This window comes from Lampetra fluviatilis, chromosome 2, assembly GCF_964198595.1.
Source record: "Lampetra fluviatilis chromosome 2, kcLamFluv1.1, whole genome shotgun sequence".
Taxonomy (NCBI): Eukaryota; Metazoa; Chordata; class Hyperoartia; order Petromyzontiformes; family Petromyzontidae; genus Lampetra; species Lampetra fluviatilis.
The window spans coordinates 20,903,092-20,921,618 of NC_136276.1; the positions used below are offsets into that span (position 1 = coordinate 20,903,092).

At 41.9% G+C, this 18,527-nt stretch overlaps 1 long non-coding RNA gene across 2 annotated transcripts in view; it reads right to left on the minus strand.

The window, feature by feature from the left end:
• LOC144937975 (uncharacterized) overlaps nt 1–17,715 on the minus strand; it is a 34,191-nt gene extending 16,476 nt beyond the window's left edge. The window contains exon 1 of one of the 2 annotated variants that reach the window (XR_013637805.1): nt 17,635–17,715. This is a non-coding gene — a long non-coding RNA (uncharacterized LOC144937975). Of the gene's footprint in view, nt 1–16,453; nt 16,465–17,634 lie in introns of those variants that run through there. The other variant, XR_013637807.1, reaches the window with a different exon arrangement.
• Between the last annotated feature and the right edge of the window lie 812 nt (nt 17,716–18,527).

The following is an 18,527-nucleotide window of genomic DNA, read 5'->3' on the forward strand; positions in this document are numbered from 1 at the left end:
GCAGCGTTCTAAATGTAAAATCGTTTAAAATTACATGTTGTACAAAGAATAATGCAATTTACTCTTCAACGTCACTCGTATAATAAGCTGCTCTTGTCGACAACATAATTGATGGCTACTGATAAATGTCTGTCCATTTTGCACGTAAAAATGCTATGTTGTAGAGATAATTAGCAACAATATAGCCACCAAAATTATGGTATTTCATAATTTCAACGCTCATTTTGATTGTCATTGATAATATTTTATTACAATCATATTGCAATATGCAAAGATACGTTTAACAAGTCACCTGTGTTTTTATTAAAGGATGGTAAAGAGTGAATGGAATAAGGGCCTTTGCTACTCAAGCGTGATGGGTTTTTTAATTTACAGGTATCCCTAAATTTACGAACTTTCGGTTTACGAAATTTCGCGTTAACGCAATCGACAAATTATGGCCACTTTTAGATGAACGAAATCGAATTTCCACGTGAACGAAATTTCACACGGCCACGCGCCATGAGATCAATCAGGAAGCATTCGGGGAGGCTGCCTCATCCATCCGCAACAGCGTCACGGTGTCCCTGCAGTGCAACAGTGACGCCTCCACATCACCTTGACAGTTATTCCAACATGCGAGTTCCCTGAAAAAGGTACAACATTTTTTCGTATGAATTATTGTTCAATCTTTTATGTTCTTTATTAATATTTTGTATTGTGAAAAGTGATATAGGTGTATATTTTTAGGTTAGCAGTCCAGTTGGAATGACTGTCTGAAACAGATCACTCATTTTTTGTATGAAATTAATGGGAAAAGTAATTCCGATTCCCCACATTTATTTTACGCGTGTCTTTTTTTAAAGAACACATCGCTTTTGTAACTCGGTGTATACCTGTATATTTTCCTCATAGATTGCAGACTTTTCTCACGATCGAAGGTGACAAGCACCACTTGTGCATGAGAAAGAGCAACGAGATATCGTTAGTGTGTGTTTTTTTGTCCTTTGAGAGTTTAAAGGCTCGTGAAATTATCAAAGAATGAAAATGGACTATGTTGACAGCATAAACGATTTTTGACAATATTTACAAACGGGGTGGAATTACTGCAATCAGCATATGAGTATGTTCGTGATGATAAAATAAATGGTAGGCCAGTTGATTTTCTACCTTCAGCCTATGTCGCTAGATTTTGGAGGACAGGAAAGTAGGAATTAATCACGTATCATCATTCGCATTGCTCTAATTTTTAAATACTGTAGCACGAAGCCATCTCTGGCTTCGTGCTACATTTAATACCTTGGTGCAGAGAAAAGCAACAATCAGCACGGTGGTGAGATGTTAACTACCTCGCCTGGTATACATGAGGTTGTGGGTTCGATCCTAACCTTCACTCTTCCTATATATTTGGAGTTTGCATGACTCTCCCCGTGGTCGCGTGTATTTTTCTCCGGGTCCTCCCTCCACAGTGAGAATCAACATACGTTTCTAGTATTTGCCTTCTATACATTTCCATTAGATACGCCACTTTGTTGAGCTATCATTTGTGGGCAGGTCGCTTCTGAAATTGAGCTATATAACTCAGTGGGCCCTTACCTGGTAAATAAAAATAGTAGTTCATAGCTTTTATAATTTAGTCGACGAATCCTGATTGGTTGGCTCAACCCCTTGGTGGGGCAAGCATGCTGATGTCAGCACTTACCCCGGCTGCCGATTGGCTGTGAGGTTCTGTGTGGGGTGGGGCTGGCATCATCAGATCTTGGCGAATCGGGCAATAAACTGATACTACACACATTTGAATTTTGCACAATTAATATTAATGGCAGAATTTAGCAAACGTGTGAACACAAAGTAGACATGAACCGAGTCATAGGGATCTGTGTTGGTTCCCACCTACTGAAACAAAACGCTTGAACTGTGAAGCTAATGATACAATTAGTGCACGCATGTATGCAGTACATCTACAATGACGTGGCCAACGGCATGCCTACGGTATTTTGGGCTGCATTCCCAGATTTACAGCATCATTTACGAGACGAAAAACATAATTCCCGACAGGGAACAAGGAAGGAAAATAGATGTATGGGAAAAATGTGGGCAGATATTTTGATGCTGCTGCTACTGCTGCAGGCCAGGCTCTCATTAGAGGAAAGGCTTCCGCTCGTTTCCAAATGGGGGTCCTGCTGTTCGACCATATTGTGCTGGAGCCAGTGTGTCTGCTCTCCGTGGGGGCTTTGTTGCTTGGAAGGAAGTGCAGGGCTGCAGGGCGTTTCCCTAGGGCGTTTGAAGTGGCTTCAATTCCCCGTCACTCGCACGGCCTTCCGGTCAGCACGGGCGATATTCACTCAAGGCCACATCCATTGTTGCTTTGCGTGCGCATGAATACAAATTATAAACCAATGTGTGTATGCTCGGTAGCATGACCTTTTAGATATTCTGTTCAGTGCCTTGGCTTGTAGCCTATTTAATATAGTTTGTCTTATTGGGCTGTGTATAAACTGCACTGACCTTACTTATGTGCAAATGAAATCGTTTATATTAAAATCAAACAAATGATAGTTTCAGAAATGCTATTTTCTAAATCATTTATACTGCTGCAGTATTCATCTTATTCAGCTGTGATTTGTTTTTTTGTAAATGCGATAGTCCCAACAGCCCCTGCCAAACACCTCATCAATATCATATTACATCGTTGCTCATCCATTTCTCCTTTCCCCAATACCGTTTGTATCTGTCTCAATTCGAGCTTTTGATTGAGTTCAATAATTCATTGTTTCACAACAAAAATCTAGCATGGACAGTCCAGAGATCCTTTAAAATGAAAGGTGAGGTGACATGTTCATCCGTTAAAATGTAAAATGATGAGTATCAATGTTCACAAACTGTTGTTGGGCTTGCTTCCCGTTGTACAATTGCAACTGCTCACTGCCAAGTCACGAGTGGGCCTTTAGCAGATGCCATCTGTGGGCTCAGTGCTCAACTTTACCCCCTTTCTCCTCTTATCCCCCTCACTGTGAATTTGTCCAAATTCGGGGTCACGCTTGAATTCAAGTACGTATGGTTTTTTTGTCCTTTCTGTTTACAATGCCCTCTTTTTGTCTGTCACACATGTTCTGTTTCTTGTTCCTGCCATCAGCCTAAGAGTAGCATTCGCACAGTATTGACTGAAATAGGAAATACATTATTATTTTCTACACGTTTCGATGCATCTATAATGAGCGTAAGAAACTATATCGTCAATAAAAACTGTTATGGATAATATTGGTCGCGAAAGCCTACGTGTTAAACATTCAAATAACGCTTACATGCCTACTCAACACCCAAAACATTCTCCACTTCACCATGAATTTGATTAACTTAATGTATACAAAAAAATACTTGAAAAAGTACATAAACCTCTTCCACATGTTTAGTGGAGCTTGTTGTTATGGTTTCCATGGCTTGTGTGTAGCCACGTGACATTAACTTTGCCACTCATCAGAGCTGAGGCACAGATGAATAAACACAATTTCTAATCATAAACACAGTCTGTTCTGCTGTAACACATGTTTTCATAACGCAAATTGGATACAACGCAATGAATGTATTCGGGAACACATTTTTTTTATAACGCGGATGCGAATTGGATATAACGCGATTGAGCGAATGGAACAACGTCGCCTCGGCGTGGCATCACACGAGGTGGGATGCTGCTGGATGCTTAAAGACGCTACCTACACGTGTTGTTGCGGACCGTGCTTTACCCCCTATATCATACGTTATCTATAATGATGCGATGTTTGCCATAACGCGGCGTTCTTCAGGAACGCAACTACTACCACGTTATCGGAGAACAAATTGTATATACAGATACAGTATACACATTACTGTACAAATGTTTAATCTACCGTGTCTTATTACTTCTTATGAAGAAAGTATTGTTTTGAATTAGACGTACAAGGAGGGTTTATTGTCTTGCATAATTATGACATTGCGTGCAAACTGCATTGACGTAATTTGTTGCATGAAATTAAATAAACACAAATAACAACACTCTCTAAAGAGAGCAAGCTAATTATCTAAGTGATATGACACAGTCACGTTGTGTGTTAAATCGTAAAAATGAAATACCCTCGCTGTTTTACTGAGGACGTTAAAGATTCTGTGATGTTATAAAACAAATTAAAAAAAATAGGTCATGTGGGCGAGCTTCATAGTTCAAGTTTTAAAACGTACTCTAAAATTACTTGTTTTTTGAAATACAAATAGCAATCATCTCCCTCCTGCGAAAACTTAACGAGACCCCCCCCCCATGAACAACCGTCTCGGTAAATAAACGTAATAATGATGAGAATAATCGTTAATAAAAAACTCAGTTTAGCATTGTACAACAACAAAAATCTGCCATGAATGCTTTTCATAATTTTTATTACATTACATTTGCTGTTAAAGCAAACATGAATATAAAAAATAATGTAAAATATAATTATATTTTTATTTTTATCAACGGAATATGTGATCAGCACAATAATAAGTAATGCACTTTCATATACTCAGTGAACCTGTAATGGGCACAACTTTGAAAAGTAGTTCCTTGCCCAATACAACGTTATTGAAATGCCAGCATAAGTTTATATCTGCAACATTGCTTCATAATGCAATTTCTGTCTGCTTTATGCCATGCCTGCCAGCACAAAATATATTGAGGCAAATTTACTTTAGCAGCTCATTATCCGTTCTTGGATTTCATTACTGCGTGAACTTTCGTGGCTATGCAGACAGAGTTACACAACACACGGGCGTTTTGTGGCATGAGCCATCACATCCCAATGAGCTGAATCCCAAGAAGGCAAATCCGAGGACACGTCTGTGAGAAAAGGATTAAAAAAATTATTCGATCAACAGGTCTTGCGGGCGAAATGTTTGTTTATTCACAACACAAAAGTACACAAATTGCATGCTTGTAGTTCAATCTTAATTTTAGAACTTTCGTGACTGCACCCAAAAAACCAAATAATAATGCATGCTTGTACTTTACTCCGATAATACATTTCTAATCTAATTAGAATAAAACAAATCCCAATATATACATAAGTATGCACATGATTTCGATTTAAAGCTTTCGTGACTGCAGGGATTCATCTTCTTGGTTCTTTCGGTAAAGTCACGTAGAAGGGAAGTAATAAAATAATAAAAATTAAACATTATAAAATAAAATGATTCTCACGACGTTTCGGCTACAACGCAAGCAGCCGTCTTCAGGTGAAGAATGAGACACTGCCAAGCTAGGAGCTTATATATAAGCTGGGTTGGAGGTGGAAGAAGAGCGCCTTAACAAAAAGAATGTGCATATCAAGATGAATTTAGCATATTCATGGAAAATGCGTAGGAGGTGGGCGGGGGGGTTTCAAAGTCATATTATGCCCATGCATTATGCAGGATCAGCAGCACCAAAGGGAGGGTGCAGGGGGTAGCATTAACAAAGGAAAGGAATGTTAATAGTATGTAGCTGCAGTTACTAAACAACCACGTAGAAAATTAAAGTATAAACTACATAAAAAACTAAAGTATAAACTGCATAGCATCATCAGTATACTTACTATACTCTAAAGTAAGCTGAGTTACTAACAGTAAGTAATACATTACAATTCTATGTCGTAAAAATTATATAATATGCTTCCATCTAAACTTTATTCTTTTACATCACACGAGTATACACCGTACTATATACTGCCATAGACAAACCCAAGAAGATACAATTCGAATGTGCAACGCAATCGAGGAACTGTGCGTTGTTGTCTTGGAGTGGCCTGGGATTGTTGTTGTTGTTGTTTTGCTGCCTTGCCCAAGCTTACATTTAGTGTTGACAAGTCAGTCGGCAGGTATCGATGTACTGGTGCAATTTGTACTTCTAGCCTTTATTTATTATTTATTAGGCTTTAGTGACTTGCTTACCTTTTCTCTATTTTGCACGTGCATTGTTTTTTTGGTATTGTTTGTTGATGTCAGTTGCTGACCCACTTCGTACTGAGAATCTGTGGAGCTTCATAGCGCATCGGATTCCTCTCGGATAAACCAAGGTTCTGAAAATATATCGGTCTCTCGTGCAGAAGCAGCCGAGTTACTCGAATCTACAACGCTCCATTTTGCCAGTACAATCATTGAAAGCCTGCTTGTAATTCACTCCATTACCCATGGGTTAAATCATTTTACCCAGGCATTTGTGAAGCACAGACCAGTGGTGCTGTATCAGTGTCATCTAATGTAAGGCAAACTCTGGATTCGATGCTTTGTGCCATACATGTTTCGGATTAGACAATGGAGTTGGTCGCATGCTAAATGGCACGCATATGGGGAAGTGTTTTACAGTTCGTAAGTAATTTATCTAATTTATATGACCACAAGTTAATCACACAGACTTAAAGAACACTGGCACGCTTGAGTGGGTGAGTCATGGAATATGGTTACACAAATTAATTCGTTTCTTCACCGATGACTATGTAGCCTTTCTGAGGATTGTTTTTTAGATAATGTTTAGTGACCCCCAGTGTAATAGCCTGCTGCCTCGTTTAACCAAAAGATGGCGGTGCAGTAATGCTGTGAGGGAGGCATGTGATCTGTTAAATGAGGGATGAAAATCTGCCATGCCATTTGTATTCAGTGATATTACTATATTTCACAGTGGGGACGTTTTAGTTAAATGTTTATTGATTATTGAATTATATTGCAGTTATTAGCGCACGCATCTTTTCTGTTGTGTTGCCATTTTGTTTTTGTCATTTACAGATTGAATGATTGTTGCCTCTGGGCAAGTGCGAATAAGGTCCCCGTAGTGTAGAGCTTCAAGTCCTCTACATATCTGGGGACCCCAGAGGCATAAGGCAGCGGCGAACATTGACGACTAACAGAATTGTTCTGATGAGCCCCAAGGACTAAAGCGATCAACGGTTGTGCCCTTGTTTCACTGCTGCCCACTGGGTTTCCTCAACTTGTCGAGTTGGTGGCCGAAACGATAAAATGGCCACACGTTCAAGTTTTTTTGAGCTGGTGGTCTGGATAAGGCTGGGAAGAGTTTTAGTTACATTTCAATTCACATATTTTTTGCACCAGCAATTTGGAGCTGGATGCCATGTGGACAGCGGTTGTTATTCAGGGGAATGCGGTTCAAATGTCAATATGTTGTTAAAACAAAGCTCATCATTAGGTAATATTTGAAACAAAAAAAGTAAATAAAAGAAGTTGAAATATTATTGTTTTCCTTTAAAAAAAGCAATTAAATTACTCGGTAAGCCATAACACACAACATTGGGCTAAAGAGATCAATACCAGGAGTTCTGGGCCCTGTTATTAAATTGAAAACCAGAAATATACAAGCGGCACACCCCATCCATTTGCTCATCAGCTCCGGTGTTTACAAATACACGTTGTTGACTCTGCAGTAGCACGTTGTTTTTGTATAAATATGATAATATTAAAAACAACAAAACCAGCATGCTTGTGTGTCCCTGATTTTGAAAATTTATTATTTTTTTCAGTAAAAAATATATGAAACGCACGTGTCCACGTGCATGCAAATGATGTTTGCAGTGTTCCACAATGGATCTCCAACTACAATATTTACAAACATAGAAAGGCGCCCCATGCCTTACGTGAATTGAATAGGTTTGCCTGTTGCCTGTACCTGCCCTGAAAGACAAGCGAATTCAGTGTTAGAAGTAATTAAAGCTTTGGAGTTGAAAGTTTACGTTTTAATGATTTCATCAACCACAGTACTAACCAGAGGTGGGACAAAGTCATTGTTATGCAAGTCCAAGTCGAGTCGCAAGTCATCAAATTCATGACTCGAGTCTGACTCGAGTCCAAGTCACATGACTCGAGTCCACATCTCATAGGTGGGACAAAGTCATTGTTATGCAAGTCCAAGTCGAGTCGCAAGTCATCAAATTCATGACTCGAGTCTGACTCGAGTCCAAGTCACATGACTCGAGTCCACACCTCTGGTACTAACAATGAAGATGTATCTGATACCATCCTTGTAAAATCCAACCAAATGATACGGTGTTTAGAGTGCCCATCTCAGAATTTGAGGTTGCAAATTAACATTTTGTAAAGGGTCATCTCGGTGTATCATCTCTCCAGGTCAATAAAATTGGCCCTGCTTTGTAGGAAATTAACGGTCGTAACCCTATGGATGGACCGACTCCTACCATGGTAATGTGGAATTCACACCACTAACAATGCCAACCACCATTGCCCCACTGTGGGTTGTGCACGGGGATAGCTTGAGCTGCTCCGTTTTCAGAAAACCCACAAGCATGTTCAAGTCTTGCAGTGCAAGTGTTACATTAGGCGCGTAGCTCCACAGCAAATGACTGTGCAGCACGAAGCTGTGGAATGCTGCTGGGATTTCGTCTGCATGCTGTGTCAGCATCACTTTCCACCTCCTTGCTAACCAAGCCTCACAAAACCCGCATTCATTATGGCCACAACCGGGCTAACTCGAGCTGTGTTGTTGTGAGCAGTGGCCATGCTCCTCTACTATACGCCGGGCTATACGTCAAGCGTGCTGGGGCCAGCACCGCCGTCTCACCGCTTCATTGATTTCATCAAAAGAGAAATTGTATAAAATCCCAAACTGAAGAGTACGCTTGCGTTTCAAAAAAGTCGTGGCAAGTATTGTTAGCCATCCCTGGTGGCATATGTCTGTCTGTAATCTTCGAAGTTTGGAGACAGATTGCTGCAGTTGATTGCATGGGCATCACGTGTGAACAGACCGACCTGCCGGTGTGTGGCCTGCAGAAAACAATATGCAAAGGATTGAATTACATCTACATCCATAATGTAGTTTGTACAGGAATGCCTCAATGTGTCTCAAGTCGGGTGCTCTATTGGAAATATGAGGCCTAATCCCTGTTTGATGAATGTTTTGCATGTGGTAGCAAACAAGATTACTGTACATTTCCCGCAAAAAGCTCACGTATGTTCAACTTCTTTTGCACCATACGTAGCCAACCGTGCTAATCAGAGGTGTGTAGGAAAGAAAACTAACTAAACACGGAAAAATGTAGTTCTTTCGGTAAAGTCACCGAAAGAACCAAAGAGTATGGATTCCTGCAGTCACGAAAGCTTCAAATCTAGATGAATGTCTGTTATGTTTGTGCAACAACGACACAATTGTTTTAACGTTTCACCAAGTAGTTAAAACCAAAAAAAGAATACTACATTATCGTTTCACTTTTAAATTAAACAACGAAAAACATTTCAACGAACTGTGTGGAATATGAAAATGTAATTACCAAAATGATTTAGTAAAAAAAAAAGTCATGGAAGCTGCCTTTGTTATTTTTTATGTCCGTTACAATTGCGTTTGAAATTGTTGGAATTCTGTACGAAAGTTATGCGAAAGGTAGCAACGAAAGACGCTTGCGCGCGATGTTGCCTTATCGAGTATGGTGCAGGTAGCAGGATTTCACTCTGCAATGTCCAGCAGCGATTCTCAAACAAGAGAAAAGACACACCGCCATTCTCTGAGCATATACATAGCAAGGACGAAGACTGTTGGGGCAAGTGCTGTTAGAGAACAGCACATCACCCCAGTAGCGATGTTTTACACACCACACACCAGGTACTCATTTGAGGCTGAGTTGACCTAGGGGGAAACCCAAGACCGGTTCAGATAATCGTCACTGGTGGTGGCCGTGAGTGGGAATCGAACCTGGGTGGCCTGGTTCGTAGCGCAGCGCGCTAACCACTGCACTATGTATATGCTATGTACTTATATAGCATGTACCTAGCCAGACACAGTCAAGCACCGTGTATGATTGGGAGATGTGAGGCGTAGCGTGGTTATAGCATTGGACATTCCTAGTGTGCAAGTGCTATCTGCAGTGTGCACGTGCTGGCTGCAGTAGTATGCACGTGGTGGGTTGAGTGTGCACGTGCTGGTGGGTGGAGTGTGCACGTGGTGGGTTGAGTGTGCACGTGCTGGTGGGTGGAGTGTGCATGTGGTGGGTGGAGTGTGCACGTGGTGGGTGGAGTGTGCACGTGGGGCGTGGAGTGTGCACGTGGTGGGTGGAGTGTGCACGTGGTTGGTGGAGTGTGCACGTGGTGGGTGGAGTGTGCACGTGGTTGGTGGAGTGTGCACGTGGTGAGTGGAGTGTGCACGTGGTGGGTGGAGTGTGCACGTGCTGGTGGGTGGAGTGTGCACGTGGTGGGTGGAGTGTGCACGTGGTGGGTGGAGTGTTCACGTGGTGGTGGAGTGTGCACGTGATGGGTGGAGTGTGCACGTGGTGGTGGGTGGAGTGTGCACGTGGTGGTGGGTGGAGTGTGCACGTGATGGGTTGAGTGTGCACGTGGTGAGTGGAGTGTGCACGTGGTGGGTGGAGTGTGCACGTGGTGGGTGGAGTGTGCACGTGGTGGGTGGAATGTGCACGTGCTATCTGCAGTGTGCACGTGGTGCGTGGAGTGCACAAACAAAGCTCTCGATCCTGTTGAAGTCGTCACTTGCTCTGTACCGTGCAAGCGCGTTGGAGAGATGTATGCTAAAATAAATGTGTAGCCACCGCACTGGACCCTATCTCATCAGTCTGGAAGTGCGGCAACAGAGCATTCAGATGGTATTTTATCAGGCTATGCCATCGGACAGTTTGGCTTAAAAACACAATGGGGGGAAACAATCAAGTTGACATTTACATGGCAGCGAGTAGAATTGCCTAATAGGCTCACGAGGGCATCATGGACAGTGTCTGGGACTCTAGATCAAACCCATCGCACCGCAGGCAGAAGTAAATATTGCCATTGGCTTTGTCAGTGGCCATTCGGAAATGCAATTACAATCTTTCTGCTGAGACCAAAGCACACATTGCGTCCATTAGCATATAAATGCAGGGGTGGGCAGAGCAGACACCAGCTGTATTGTAATTAGAGCTTCAATGTCTCAGGGAAGCGGTTTCAATTGCGTGCTATTGGTCGCCGGCGTCCCTGGGGTTTTCGTTGGGACCCCGTCTGGCATATCCCGAGACCTTTGATTGAGGCAGTGGGCAGTCTTGACAAAAAAATCAGTCAAGCGCCTCCAATGTCTTTGTCACCACTTTCATTTATCTACCAGACACCAATAATTGCAGCAAATACACTTCATCTGGCTGCCATGCCATTCTAGTTTTTGTTTAGATTAAATCCTCAATTTGCTACGAAATTATTTGCGTCACCGACTAAGTTGTCTGTCGCATATTCATCTTTTGCACTCTCCACCTCTTTCACACGGCAGTCTGCCGTCTGGGCCCACATTTAATAATGCTTCATGTTAATTCACCTCCGCTGCTCGTCTTTTGAGAAAATCAAAGCAATAACTGTATTGTATATATCACATATCCGTACTGTATTAATGCAATGGCCTTTAACAGTGTGTTGAATATAATGTAATATATTTTCAATTTTAAAGGAGACATATTTAAAATATCTTTCACGGGAGTTATAGCATGCAGATATAAACCATTCATGCTCACGTTTTATCCATCCTATAACTCTTATGATAACCTACATCTATTCAAATTACCAACCAACGTGTGTCATGCTAATTCTTTAAGAGTACCCATCTTCTGTATTAATCATATTCCCATCTGATAATGAAATGTGTACAGGCCATAAAAAGATGTCAATGCTTGCCGAAGTGAAACACATTCATGCATCACTTGCAACTGAATCATTGATCCAAGGTCTTATGAAAAAAATATAGCAAAACATTTACGGTACAATATTATAATCTAGTGTTGTCCAGAGTCAGTAATTTCGAATGCGGTATTGTAAATGAGCACTTGTATTTCAACTGCCACAGATCAATGTGGCTCAAAGTACAACTTACTGTAATTACTAAATACGTCCAAGTAATAATAGCTAAAGTAACTTGTAATTCAGTGCATTTAATTACAACATTGTACGTACCACGTATCTGTCCCTCTACGTAAAAATATTAATCTGTTTAAATTGTCTCAAAAATTTCAATGATACAATTCCCACAGGATTAAGCTAGTGCGGGGGCCTGTAGCATATGTTTTAAAGGGGCCCTTAAAAGTCTTAAATATTAAAACATAAACAATTTACTTGCATAGTAAAGTCATTGTATTTTTTGATTTACTATACAGCCAGATAATACAACAAATCGCTAACCTAAACACCCAGTCGTTTATAAAAGTTGAAGGCAGTATAGTACTATAGTAATAGAGCAAGTGTAGAATCACTGAACCGGAATTGATAGCTTGAAAGCATTTAGCGCGGGCCCTAGAAAGTGCGGAGCCCGTAGAATATGTAGCTACTTTGCTACGAGGATAATCCGGCACTAACAGGAGGAAATACACATGCATGTCAACTCACAAATCTGACTCCTCAATGAAGTCAACTCAAATGTATTTGTTTAACCAGATGATAATGACTCGAGAGACCAGGATGGTTGTCCTTCCAGGCACCGCCGATTAGCACGGTTGTCTACGTACGGTGCGAAAGAAGTTCAAAGTTCAAAAAAGTTCAAAGATCCCCCGTATGGCCTTAACAGTCTGTAGGGGCAAGTGCTGTTAGCAAGCACCTATGAAGGCCGGAACGGTACACGAGGGGGTGGGTGGCCAGCACCACGCCCGACCGCCTTTGTCTCCCCAGTGGCGATGTGTAAACATCGCACCAGGTACTCATTTGAGGCTGAGTCGACCTAGGGGAGGCCCAGGACCGGTTCAGATAATCGTCACTGGTGTTGGCCATGAGCGGGAATTGAACCCGGGTCGCCAGGTTCATAGCGCAGCGTAGCGCTAACCGCTACACTACTGCTCCCCCACAAAGATAAAGATCCCCCGTATAGCCTTAACAGACATACATACACACATACATGGTCGTATTTGTAGGAGTAACCTCAAGCAACGAGGCAGTGCTCATCTCTGTTGGTAACCCGGAGGTAGCCGTCTAAATGCCACATTCCCATGGCAGTAAAGCGGTGCTCTTACCTGACCCCGAAAGGATGATGGGCTGAGTTGACGACCCCTGACTGGGATTTCAACTGTGCCACGTCCTCTTGAATCTCGGCGCCAGCTACCCACCCTGCAGCACTTAGCATTACTTCGCGTGCAGGTCACCTGTTAATGTTTCATAAAATGTCACTTAAATTAAGCTGATATAGCATAAAATGTTGTTTTGTGGGCCTCTGATGTATCCTTCAAACCACTTCCAGCAGCATAAATGTTGACCAGGAATAATTCAGAATAAAGTTTTTTGAAAAAGTTGCCTTCGTTCATGTCAGGTCTGTAGAAAATCTATCCATCATGACACTCTTACTTTTGAGTGCACCCAAGATCAGTTAGGCTTATAATGGGTATGATTTTCTTTTGTGTGGGTGTCATCCACAATTGTTATAGTGTGATGCTGCATATAACCCGCCTTGGGCCATACTTTGTAAAAGTAACAAAGATAAATAGATATAATTTACGGTAATATGCTGGTCTGATGGTTTCTAATACAGGGTCAACCAAGAAGCAGAGCCACCCCATTTCTGCACTTTCAGCTTTCACGGTTGGTCGCATGCATGGGGTACTGGGTACGATGTGCTTGCACGCGATTGAATGTGTTCCTCCCGAGTGCTGTGTGGCTTGAATGTTTTAAATACATACCATTGTGAAAAATTATCACCAAATTATAAGTTCATATATTAAGTGGACGTTAAAAAAATCAGCTAACACTAAACATTGCAATTTTAAGGGAAACAATAAATCCCCACTCCTCCCCAAACTGTATTGAATTTAGATACATTTAACGAATCTCCTGCTAAGAAAAGTGACATTGTAACGCACAAACGTGCGTTTACATTTAAAATATGCCCATTGTTCCATGATCATTGACTCCAGTATTCGCTCCCATTAGTTCTAAACCAGACGCATCAGCGTGCTTATGAAACTCCCACAAGATGAATTCACAGAATACAAATATGGTACTAGACCAGAGGTCGGCAACCTTACAAAGAAGAATATTTTTTTTCGTTTTTGTCTTTGACCAAAATAGTTCGAGAGCCGCTTCACACGCAGGGCTACTTGTACAACAAACACAGCATCAGGTAGACAGCAAATGACAAACAAATTCTGACTTAAATAACAAAATAGATCATGCAATAAACTGCGTCTATTTAGTCCCCTTAGTTATTCTTTAACACTGCAGTTTGTGACTGTTGTACATTTTGTCGTCACCAATACATTCCGTAGTGACCCATTCACTGCCATATTTAATCTATTATTTCGACGTCAAATTATGTAGAAGGTTTACGTTTTTTTCTTAAACGGCTGCCCGCAAGTGGGCAGCCAAAGAGCCACCGCATGGGGCTCCGAAGCTGCAGGGTGCCCACCCATGTACGAGACCAACGTCACCATTAAAATTACTCGGATTCTTGTCAAATGTACTTCGATACCTGTGCAGCTGGATATGACCAAGGATAGAAACAATTTGGCTCGAACCTACCACACTCCTCGAGTAATCCAAGCATGGACCCTGTGTATGCCCGTATGTGTATGTATATATAGTGAACTTCTTTCGCACCGTACATAGTCAACCGTGCTTAGCGGAGGTGCGGGGGAAAGACAACAAACTAAATACGCACAAAAAACTGTTCAAAAAAAATTATTTTCAATCTAGATTTAAAAGTGCACAAGAGCTTCTTAATATCGGAGGGAAGAGCTTTCCCGATGGCCGAGCAGCGCATCTGAAAGTGCGCGATGCAGTGACCGTATTTGTTCAATGGTTAGCCAAAATCCACTGTGAGGATGATCTTGTAAAGGAGAATGAACCATCGTGCTCCTTTACACGATCAGCAAGGCCGTGGGTAGCGGTTCACAATACGGTTACAGGTTAAGTTTTTGTTTCCACTAAACTCCAGAGTCTGCTTGTGTCCGTGGTGGAATGGCACCATGGTCATTCCCTCTAGGCAAGTCGGCATCAACATTTGTCCAGCAGAATTTCTGGAAACGTCTGAAATTTAATAATTTATGAATTGGGCCCATTGTCATACATTGCCATACATTGCCATGCATTCGACAATCAGAATAACAACGTCGCCACATTTCGATTTAAAGCTTTCGTGACTGCAGGGATTCATCTTCTTGGTTCTTTCGATAAAGTCACGTAGAAGGGAAGTAATAAAATAATAAAACTAAAACAATAAAATAATTCTCACGACGTTTCGGCCACAACGCTTTACCGAAAGAACCAAGAAGATGAACGTCGCAACATTTTAGTCCGATAGTTTGTGAGCCAAGTAGTGTTAGACATTACCTATTAATACAGTTGTGGCTCAACACGAGAGGGGGTCGTGTTCCCAGCAATGCACACAGGTTGTGCTCTGCGTTCCTATGGCAATGTTAACATACAACACTGGCTACTCATTTGAGGTTTATGCAACCTAGCAGAGGCTTTGGACCGGCTTAGATAGCATGTGCCACTGTACGATGTGTTTGACAAAGAATTAAACACAGGTCGCCGAGATTATAAACACTCCACGATCACTTTCCACACATCGGCACAAAACAAAGACAAAGATTCCCCCAATATAGCCTTAACAGACTGTTGGGGCAAGTGCTGTTAGCGAGCACCTATGAAGGCCGGCACGGTACACGAGGGGGTGGGTGGCCAACACCACGCCCGGCCGCCTTTCTCTCCCCAGTGGCGATGTTTACTCATCGCACCAGGTACTCATTTAAGGCTGAGTCGACCTAGGGGAGGCCCAGGGCGAGTTTAGATAAATTATAATCACTGGTGTTGGCCATGAGTGGGAATCGAACTCGGGTGGCCGGGTTCGCAGCGCAGCACAGCGCTAACCACCTTCATCCACACACACGCTGCAGGGTATATAAACGCTGTCTAATTACGAGTCCTCTACATTGTGTATAAACTACGTGTTAAATGTAATGCCTGGGTGTGTCCTTCCAACAATTATAGACTTCCGATTTGTGTTATGTTACTTTACGCAAGCTCATGTAGCTATTCTATATTTAGAAATGGTTTTGATAATTATGCTTCAAAATGTAGAGAATTATTATTTCTCTACATTTGGAAGCATATTTAACTATTTTTATATCCATATCATGCTAAACAAACATAAATAATAGTTGGAAGGACACAACTGGAATACACAAAGGAATATGGATATGTCGGGCAATCATTTATGGCAGATTGGAATCAATATTATGAACTAAAGAGGTTAACGGAAGCAGAGTGGAGAGCTTTCGGATGATTACATTTGCTGTTGCAAAGCAACTTACCAATGTATGTACGTTGAACTTCGTTCGCACCGTACGCAGCCCACCATGCTAATCGAAGGCGCTGTGCCCGAAGAAGAACGTTTTAAGTCGGCGCATATTACGTGCCAGGACATGGATCAGAAATGTGAAATCCGACAGAAAGGGAACGAGTGGATCAGAGAGCAAATCCAAATTAGAGATGTCATAAAAGATAAGTAGGCTTCAGCGGGACACACCTCTCTGGAAGGGATGATAGCCGCCGTGGGAGGAGGCTGATGGTGGAATGGCAGCCGAAGGAGAAAATACGCCCAAGAGGGCAAACACCACGGAAGTGTAGCAATGAGATCAGCTGATGTATGGGCAGCGAGATGGACTGAAGTTTTGCATGACCCTTAGGTACGGTGATTATACGAGGATACCGTGACCCAGTAGTGAATGTAACATAGCAGACGATGATGATGATGATGCTGAAATGTAATTTTTTTAAATATATTATAATAAATCTACTACTTTGTTTTCAATAGCTCAGAAGAAAAACGTACACATATGCATGTTATATATTTTTTTTAAATCGCCTTGGGTGATATGGTAAAGCATCAATTATGCTGTCAAGTCTAAAAACACCTTCCACCATAGCTGGCTGCCACATCTGCCACTCTGGGTGAATGTTTCCGCGGACCCTGCATTGAAAGTCTATGCCTGTGTGCATGGCAATAGCTTGGGCAAATGCCACTCTCAGTAATCTAGGCTGGCTTAACCACATTTCGTACAATCCCTTGAATGTCAGGATTTTAATTGTGTCTCGGAGGACTTTGCCCGTTTTGTTCGGAATGTTAAAGCGCTGAGAATGTGTTATCGAATTCTGAAGATGGTTACTACATTATGAACTTGATCACTGCACCGCCTGAACGTTGCTGAGTTTGAACAGTCGACAGCTTGACGATTCACTGCTGCCTGCTCATCGTCAAGGGCAGTCACCACATTGTGTGCCGTGTTCTTTGCAGCGGGCATGAACTAACTGCAGTTTCAGTTTCATTTATTTGGTTTAGCCCTGTGAGCCATTCGGCTCTTGAATCGGGTGCAACCGCAACAAACAAAAAACAAAAACATGAACAAGAAAACATCTTAAAGCTACTATGCGCAAACAGAAAAATCCAGGAAAAAACTGCAAAGTCTTCCAGAAAAAAGCACCGTCCACCAACGCTGTGCAAAAATCCCAGTGGGTTGCAAGTCAAACAACAACAACAACCACAAGACAACTTAGATTAAAGCCATCATTCTAACTCCGTACTACAACAAACAAACATGGCCAAACCAAAAAACTTTTCGAAATCACCAAAATAAAGCCATAAGCAATGTAACAGTGATCATAGGAACTGTGACCGAATTTTCACAATAAACGACAAACAACATGTACCACCAAACCCTGTAGCCATAGCTGGCTGCATGAGTCACTCCACAACAGCAGGAGCAGAGTGGACCATTGCAGGGCCAGCGCTGGATTGATTCGTACCCTAGGTGGCATTTCCAGAGGCTGCAGGGGTGTGGGTGCCTTTGGAAACACCACGTGGGTGGACGGCATCTCTGGAAATGCGTTTCTTTTCTGCCCACCCCCTTTACTTTGGACCGCAGACGACTGCCAATGTCGGCCGACCCCCTAAAGCTGCCAGTGGATCATTGCACTCTGTTGTGACTTTCACTATTAAGTGATATAATACAATAACAGTGCATGAACAAGAATCACTGTGGTTGCGAGGTTTGATTTTAGCAATGTTTGGCAACGCGCCTCCGATTAGCTTGATTGGCTACATACTGTGCGAAATAAGTTCAACATAAAGTACATTCGAGGCTGAGAGAGGGGTCCAAACAGAACTCAATCCGATTAAAGAGAAATTGCATCCGATCTGTATTAACTCAAATCTTGTTGCTCAGCAGCAACATCTGATCCAAATTGTTTGCTGGCGATTGTATTATAACCACTTACATCACAATAATCAAGCATGAGCAATCCACTGCTGGATGGTCTCCCTACGCAGTCGCAATCTCACAGTGCCATTCCTCATAGATTATTACACTAAGAAAAAAGCCTCCAATAAATAATCTCATTTAAAGGCATAGAACTAATTTTCAAGTGGAATAATGTTTAGATTTATTCCACCTCCATATTACCATGTCGTTAATATAGTGTCCTGACTACATTAGTAAGAGGTAACTATTGTTTTGACTATGAACATCTTCATCATCATCATCGTCTACCGATTATATTATTAGGCAATGATCTCAGTTCTCACATGGTCTGATAAATATAAT